We start from the raw sequence: 7,172 nt of genomic DNA on the forward strand, positions 1-7,172 counted from the left end.
AAACAGACAGGAAAGAAAGTACCTCCTTGGTAAATCCAAGTGTGATGCTAGTGATGTTTTTGGTGGGCAGCAACAGTTCAATATACAAAGCATATTGCTAGCCCAGATACAGAAAAGAAATGACTAGAAGCGATCATAATGTAAAAATGTGTTTACACTTGGCAAAAGTGTTTGCAGTTACTGGTTATTTATGGAAATACATCACATTAAAATTATAAAATTCTGCTTAAAAAATCACCAATATAAATTTCCTAAAAAGTGACTTTTGCAAGATTTTAACATTAAAAAGGCAACATAATTAGTTACATCTCATAAACTATAATCAGATAAACTTCAGATAAGTATGGAATAATGCAGAACAAAAAAAAAGATTTAACAAAAAAATTAGCTATGAAAATGTATTTTCTCTTTTCACAAGATTTTAGACTTAAGTGGGGGGAGACACACAAACAACTATGATTGCTCCAATACACAGAAATATTCTTATGCCTTCAACATCCAGGCACTAACAGAAACAATCTGCCCCAATCCTGCATACAGGGAATCACAAGAGATGGTGTCCTTGTGGGTGCATTTCAGAATTCCTGCAATGGGCTCTGTGGAGGACCACTGGACATTTAAAGGTCAGAGCTGCAATCCTTCTCTCATGTTACTGACAAAACATCTCAAAGTAAGGCTGGTATGCCAAGTTGAGGCAAAAGAAACACTTCTGTAACTATCAAACAGAAAATAGCAGTTCTTTACCAGCAAGGCACAAAAGTACAAATAGAACAGTGGCATGCATGCTCAGTTACCACATTAGAAATCAAAAAAATTACTTAAGAAAGATTTCAAGTAAGAATAGGAAGATCACTAATCTGTTCCATACAACAGCTGGTTACAGATTAACACCAGTGTAAGATCAGTTTTTAGGTACTGAAGGCATCAGATCTGCTGATCAAAGTTAGTTAGACAAAGACAACAAAGCAGGGAAATGAGATTAGACTCTCACAAGTAAAACACTTCCATTAAATAAATCGTCAGCCTCAGCCAAGAGTCCAATCAGAATTTTGCAATAGCAGCTTACATTAAATATACATGAATGTACTATATATGTGTGTAGATATATACAAATTTCATTTTTATATATATAAGTAAAATTTGTGTGTATGTGCATATACATGTATAAACACTTACATATACAAATACAACTTGAGTATGACACTTAGAAAAAAGAATAGATAAATGATATATAAACTTAAGAAATCAGAGGAAATTTATTCAATGCAGGGTCCTCATTCTGACTAGTGAAAAAACACATTTTGCTATTAGTCTGGGTTTACATGGATATTTTGTTTCAGAGAAGTAAAGCAGATTTGAAATGAATCTCTCAAACATCCTTCAGGTGTTGGTTTGGTTGCAGAGCAGCATTCATGCACATCAACCAGGTTCCTTGCAAAGAAAACTACGCCAGAAGCTCTTACTCATGTGCACTCCAAGCGTCTTTCAAGCCCTAACAGATACATACAAGTTCAAACAGCTAACTGATCATAAGCATACTGAAGATGTTCAGTTGAGGAGACAAGTCTTGATTTAGGCTGAAGCAAAATGTAAGACATACACAGTGAAGGTGCAGAGGCTTTGGCACCAATGCTACAGTCTGCTGAGCAGCTTCTTCTGCACAGAACTACTTGGTAGAAAAGATGTAACCCTGTAGTATCAGACACAGCACCAAGGAAAGAATGGCTATACTCAGGGGACAAAAACTGCAAAGTCTTTTTTCTTTCCTCTTGCTGTTAAAGCATCTGGATAATGCAATCATATACATGATAAACCTTTACAAATTCAAACAGCTGCGTCCAGAAGCGAAGAATTTCCACAAAACTGATAAAAGGTTTCTAATAATGCATGTATTTGGTCATAAGGCAGGTGAACAACATACCAAGTATATGCTATATAAAACTAGATATTGATCCATACTTATGTAGCATAGCATAATTTTTCACATTTTAAGCAATGAGCACCACCATGCTTCCAATTATGCTGAAAATAAACAGCATATAAAAAAGAAGAAAGAGAAATATCATTTAATATCATATGTTTACTATCTGGCAAAGACAAAACATCACCTATTCTAACAAAGAATGTAATATGAAGTTTTGTATAATGACTTTGGAGAAAAACTACAGTATTCCAAGTAATCAGAAAAATAATTAGAAAACTACTGTAAAAAACTAGCTGACAGTATCTGCAAAAGAAGATTGGGAAGAAGTGTAACAGTATGTACAGCTCAGAAGGACTGGAAGGTGAACCGCTGAAGGGAGAGCTGTGAAAGTTTGTATCCTCCCTGTCAAGTTCTCCTCCTTTGTAAACTAGGAAGTTTTTAAACAAAACATCACCACCAATAAAAACAAACACAACTGACAGCACGTAAGTCAAAGAACATAAGGCTGCAGCCTGAGAAAGAAACCCGGTTTCTCCATCTTTCATCAAGTTTTATTCTACCTGCAAAGAAACACAGTGGCAGCTGCCAGACTTTATAAAAAAATCAGGTCTTCACATGCGTAGCTTTTATAAAACAGTAAGAAAATGATTTTATTTTTTTTTTAATATATTAAGGCCCCAGATTAGAACTAGACAACAAGCAAGAGATGAGTTTCAAGAAACACTAAGTATGTTTTGCAATATTCATGTAACTTTGTGCAGTCACTGTACAAATATTCTCTCCTCATTCACTGAGTGTGCTGGATGCTGATAAAGAAAGAGCTCTTTTAAAGACAGCAATTCTTAAAAGTTGTTGACAAGTACATCTGCTTTCTGCCAGAGCTCTAAGTTTACCCTTAGGAAGGCAAGCACAAACATGTTAAGCTCAACCATCTCAACATACAGTTTCTAAAATGAGTGCATCTAAATAAACAACTAGGACTGCTCTTCATATTCCAGAAGACATTAAATAATTAGGCCCATTACTGGTATACGAATATTCTACTGTGAGGCACTGAAGTCCACAAGTTCAAGATATTCTTGACTTTACTTCCTCAGAATTCTGATCAGTATTTCTTTGTCCTCTCTCCAGATGGAAATAGCCCACAGTGAAACTGCAACTTACTTTGCAAGAGTAAGAAAAAAAACATTCATATAAGAAACTGCCAGTAATCCCCACAAAATAATAAAACTCTTCCATTTTCTTGTAAGGAAAAAGCATCTATTAAGGTCTAGGTGACATAGCTACGCACTGAGAACTGCTAGATTTTACAGAAAACCAGACATTCTTACCCCAGCCTGAACAGCAAAAGGAGATGTGAACTTCCAAGTCACAATTAAACTGCATTAATAGTTGGCAGCAATGAAATCAGCTGCTCAACCATTTGAGGAGCTTCAGAACTGTATCTGGAGAAACAAACAAAAAACCACAAAATAAAAACACACTAGATTCTGAAACCCTCACTGCTTTAAAAGTATATAGGAAATCTATTTGGGAAACCGTAGTTACACCAGGGCCACATTAAATGGATGCACTAAGCCTCCATTAATAATATCAAAAGTTAGTATCTGTAGTAAAAAATAAGCATATACAAAAGCATCATTTTAAGACAGAAAGATGTATATTAAAATTTTTTGACTAATAGACAAGCTATTTGAAACCCTGACCCACCTCCAAAATATGCTTTTATCTGAACACAAGCTGTATATTAAATAGCCCATTTTGCTTTGAAGTATAGCCTGCTTTCACACTGCTGTTCTCAGAAGACTAGAGTTAACCCACCAGGTATAAGATCCAGCCTTAGCTATTTTTTATTTTAAAGTCAGAACTTTTCTGCTCTGACCTGAACATGCAGGTCAATATTCATGGCAAATCATAGAATCATAGAATAGTTAGGGTTGGAAAGGACCTTAAGATCATCAAGTTCCAACCCCCCTGCCATGGGCAGGGACACCTCACACTAAACCATGCCACCCAAGGCTCTGTCCAGCCAGGACTTGAACACTGCCAGGGATGGAGCATTCACAACCTCCCTGGGCAATCCATTCCAGTGCCTCACCACCCTCACAGGAAAGAATTTCCTCCTTATATCCAATCTAAACTTCCCCTGTTTAAGTTTTAACCCATTACCCCTTCTCCTGTCACTACAGTCCCTAATGAAGAGTCCCTCCCCAGCACCCTTATAGGCCCCCTTCAGATACTGGAAGGCTGCTATGAGGTCTCCGCGCAGCCTTCTCTTCTCCAGGCTGAACAGCCCCAACTTCCTCAGCCTGTCTTCATATGGGAGGTGCTCCAGTCCCCTGATCATCCTCGTGGCCCTCCTCTGGACTTGTTCCAACAGTTCCATGTCCTTTTTATGTTGAGGACACCAGAACTGCACACAATACTCCAGGTGAGGTCTCACAAGAGCAGAGTAGAGGAGCAGGATCCCCTCCTTCAACCTGCTGGTCACGCTCCTTTTGATGCAGCCCAGGATACGGTTGGCTTTCTGGGCTGCAAGCACACACTGAAGTCAGCTCATATTAAGTTCCTCATCGACCAACACCCCCAAGTCCTTCTCCGCAGGGCTGCTCTGAGTCTCTTCTCTGCCTGACCTGTAGCTGTGCCTGGGATTGCTGCAACCCAGGTGTAGGACCTGGCACTTGTCATGGTTAATGTTCATTACTAATGCTTCTGAAATTTGTCTAGCTTTTGATCCACACAGAACAGGTACAACGCTCATCTACTGCCAGAACAACTGACTCTTCCATTGTCCTAACATCATATGCACACTCTACAAAGACATGTAGCAGACACAGGGCCTTACTGTATCTAGCAAAAGCTCAATAGTGTAGTGTACAGTGCAATTCAGACTACTACAGAAATTACTCTGGAACCATAGTGAGATGAGTTCATGAAATTCAGTATGAATCATAGAATCATCATAGAATGGTTTGGGTTGGAAGGGACCTTAAAATAACATCTAGCTTCAATCCCCTTATTATGGACAGAGACCTTCAACTAGACCAGGTTGCTCAAAGCCCCATCCCAGCCTGGTTTTGAACACTGCCAGGGATGGGGCAGCCACAACTTTTCTGGGCAACCTATACCAGTGCCCCAACACCCTCGTAGTAAGGAACTTAGAACCATGGAATCAACTAGGTTGAAAAAGCCCTTAAGGTCATAAAGTCCAACCATTACTTCAGGATTGCCAAGTTCACCACTAAACCACATCACAGAGAGCCTCATCTACACAGTTTTTGAACACTTCCAGGGACGGTGATTCCACCACTTTACTAGAAAGCCTGCTCCAATGTCTGACTGCTGTCCCTGTGAAGAACTTTTTCCTAATACCCAGTCTAAACCTCCCCTGGCACAGCTTGAGGCCATTACCTCTTGTCTGTCACTTGTTACTCAGGAGAAGAGACCGATCTCCAGCTCACTACAGCCTCCTTTCAGGTAGTTGTAAGGAGTGGTAAGGTCCTCTGTGAGCCTTCTCCAGACTAAACAACCTCAGTTCCCTCAGCCATCCCTAGTAAGACTTATTTTCCAGACCCTTCACCAGCTTTGTTGCCCTCTTCTGGGCAGGACTCCAGGTGCCTTCTCATGAGAGTGGCATAGGGGGGAAAATCACCTCCCCCAACTTGCTGGTCACGCTCCTTTTGATGCAGCCCAGCACACGGTTGGCTTTCTGGGCTGTGAGCACACACTGACAGCTCATGTTCAGTTTCTCATTGACCAACACCACAAGTCCCTCTCCTCAGGGCTGCTCTGAATCCATTTCCACCTAGCCTGTATTTGTGCTTCGTATTGCCCCAACCATCTATGACATAAGAATCTGATGGATGGAAGTACACCAGGCAAGCCGACACTTGTCAGATCTGAAAAGTCACATTAAGAACCTGATAAATCAGCATAGGAAAAATGTCTTTAAAATACCCTAAAATTAAACTAGAAGGAGATAAAGGTCTATTTAAATTAGTTGCACATCTCTGCACACAACCTGGCAGAAAACAAAAAACCTGGAAGACATTTAAAGTAGAAATAACAGTGATGCTAATAATTACTGAACTTGTCAGATGAATGCTATCAAATAAATTAGCCTGTCTGCATATTGCAACTTCAAAAAAAAAAAAAAGTGTGTGAAATCAACACTAATTAAGTTTCCATTTGATGGACTGTATTTTTAAAGTCTTGGGAAGCCTGTAAGATAAGAAACCATGAGGAACTTCAAAAGCAGTTTAAGCAGGCTGCACGCCAAATCTTCAAATTGAGAAATTAATTTCCTTAACAGAACATTTCTCTGATACTCACTGGACACGTGCATTTTACAGACAGTCCAATCTATCCTCATCTCCAAATTACAGGTTTCAAACAACATAGATAACTAACAAAAGAGCTTAGAAGTTAGTACTGAATTCAGACATGTCATATGGAAAAATAGTAATCCATGAAAGCACCACTGCTGGTTTCTACAAAAATAGTAGAATGACTGTACAGAACCAAAACATTTTAGTGCCTTTTAAGGTAGTCAAGCTGTCCACTCTAATAAATGTAAAGAAAATAGTATTTAACTTAGTCTTTGTAGTAAATCAGAGGAGCGTACAAAATTTAACATATTTGAAGTGTCTCGTAAGAGAGTATCTCACAATGAACAAGTACCTGGTAAGAAAGTAACAGCTACACCATGTACTGAAGCTTGAGGCAACCAGGATCAGACTATGCTATACTCTGGAAACTGCTGAAACGAAAGGCAGTTACTTATGCCAGTTCATCTTAAGATCATAATGCTCTTGACATCCGAGGGACACTGTAAAATTTACTAGTTTCAATCTGCGCATTCGTAGTTCCTGGAAATATAAGCTGAGGCAGTAGGAGTGCAACTAATAAAAAAAAATCTTAACTAAAAATTCAAGTGGTTTTGAGACATTTCTATTATTTACACAGGCTCAGAAAGTCAGAAAGGAATACATGCTCCAGAAGGGAATATATGCTCTAGTATAACTGCAGGACTTGGTTTCAAACGCAAATGCTCACTGAAAAATCCAGAATAAAGGAGAAACATCAAAAGTCATTATATATTTACATTACGTTAACTGCTAGAGTATTGACTGAAGACAAAGTAGTACTAACAATTTAAATTCATTGAAATACAAGGAAAAATAAGCTTTTCAAACAATAAAGAGTGAAGATATCAAGTTGCTTAATTTGAGAATAGTTTCTTTCAGTT

The sequence above is a fragment of the Pezoporus flaviventris genome, unplaced genomic scaffold (assembly GCF_033815535.1).
Source record: "Pezoporus flaviventris isolate CSIRO_AGI_PZ_B2104156 unplaced genomic scaffold, CSIRO_AGI_Pfla_v1 ptg000013l, whole genome shotgun sequence".
Taxonomy (NCBI): domain Eukaryota; kingdom Metazoa; phylum Chordata; class Aves; order Psittaciformes; family Psittacidae; genus Pezoporus; species Pezoporus flaviventris.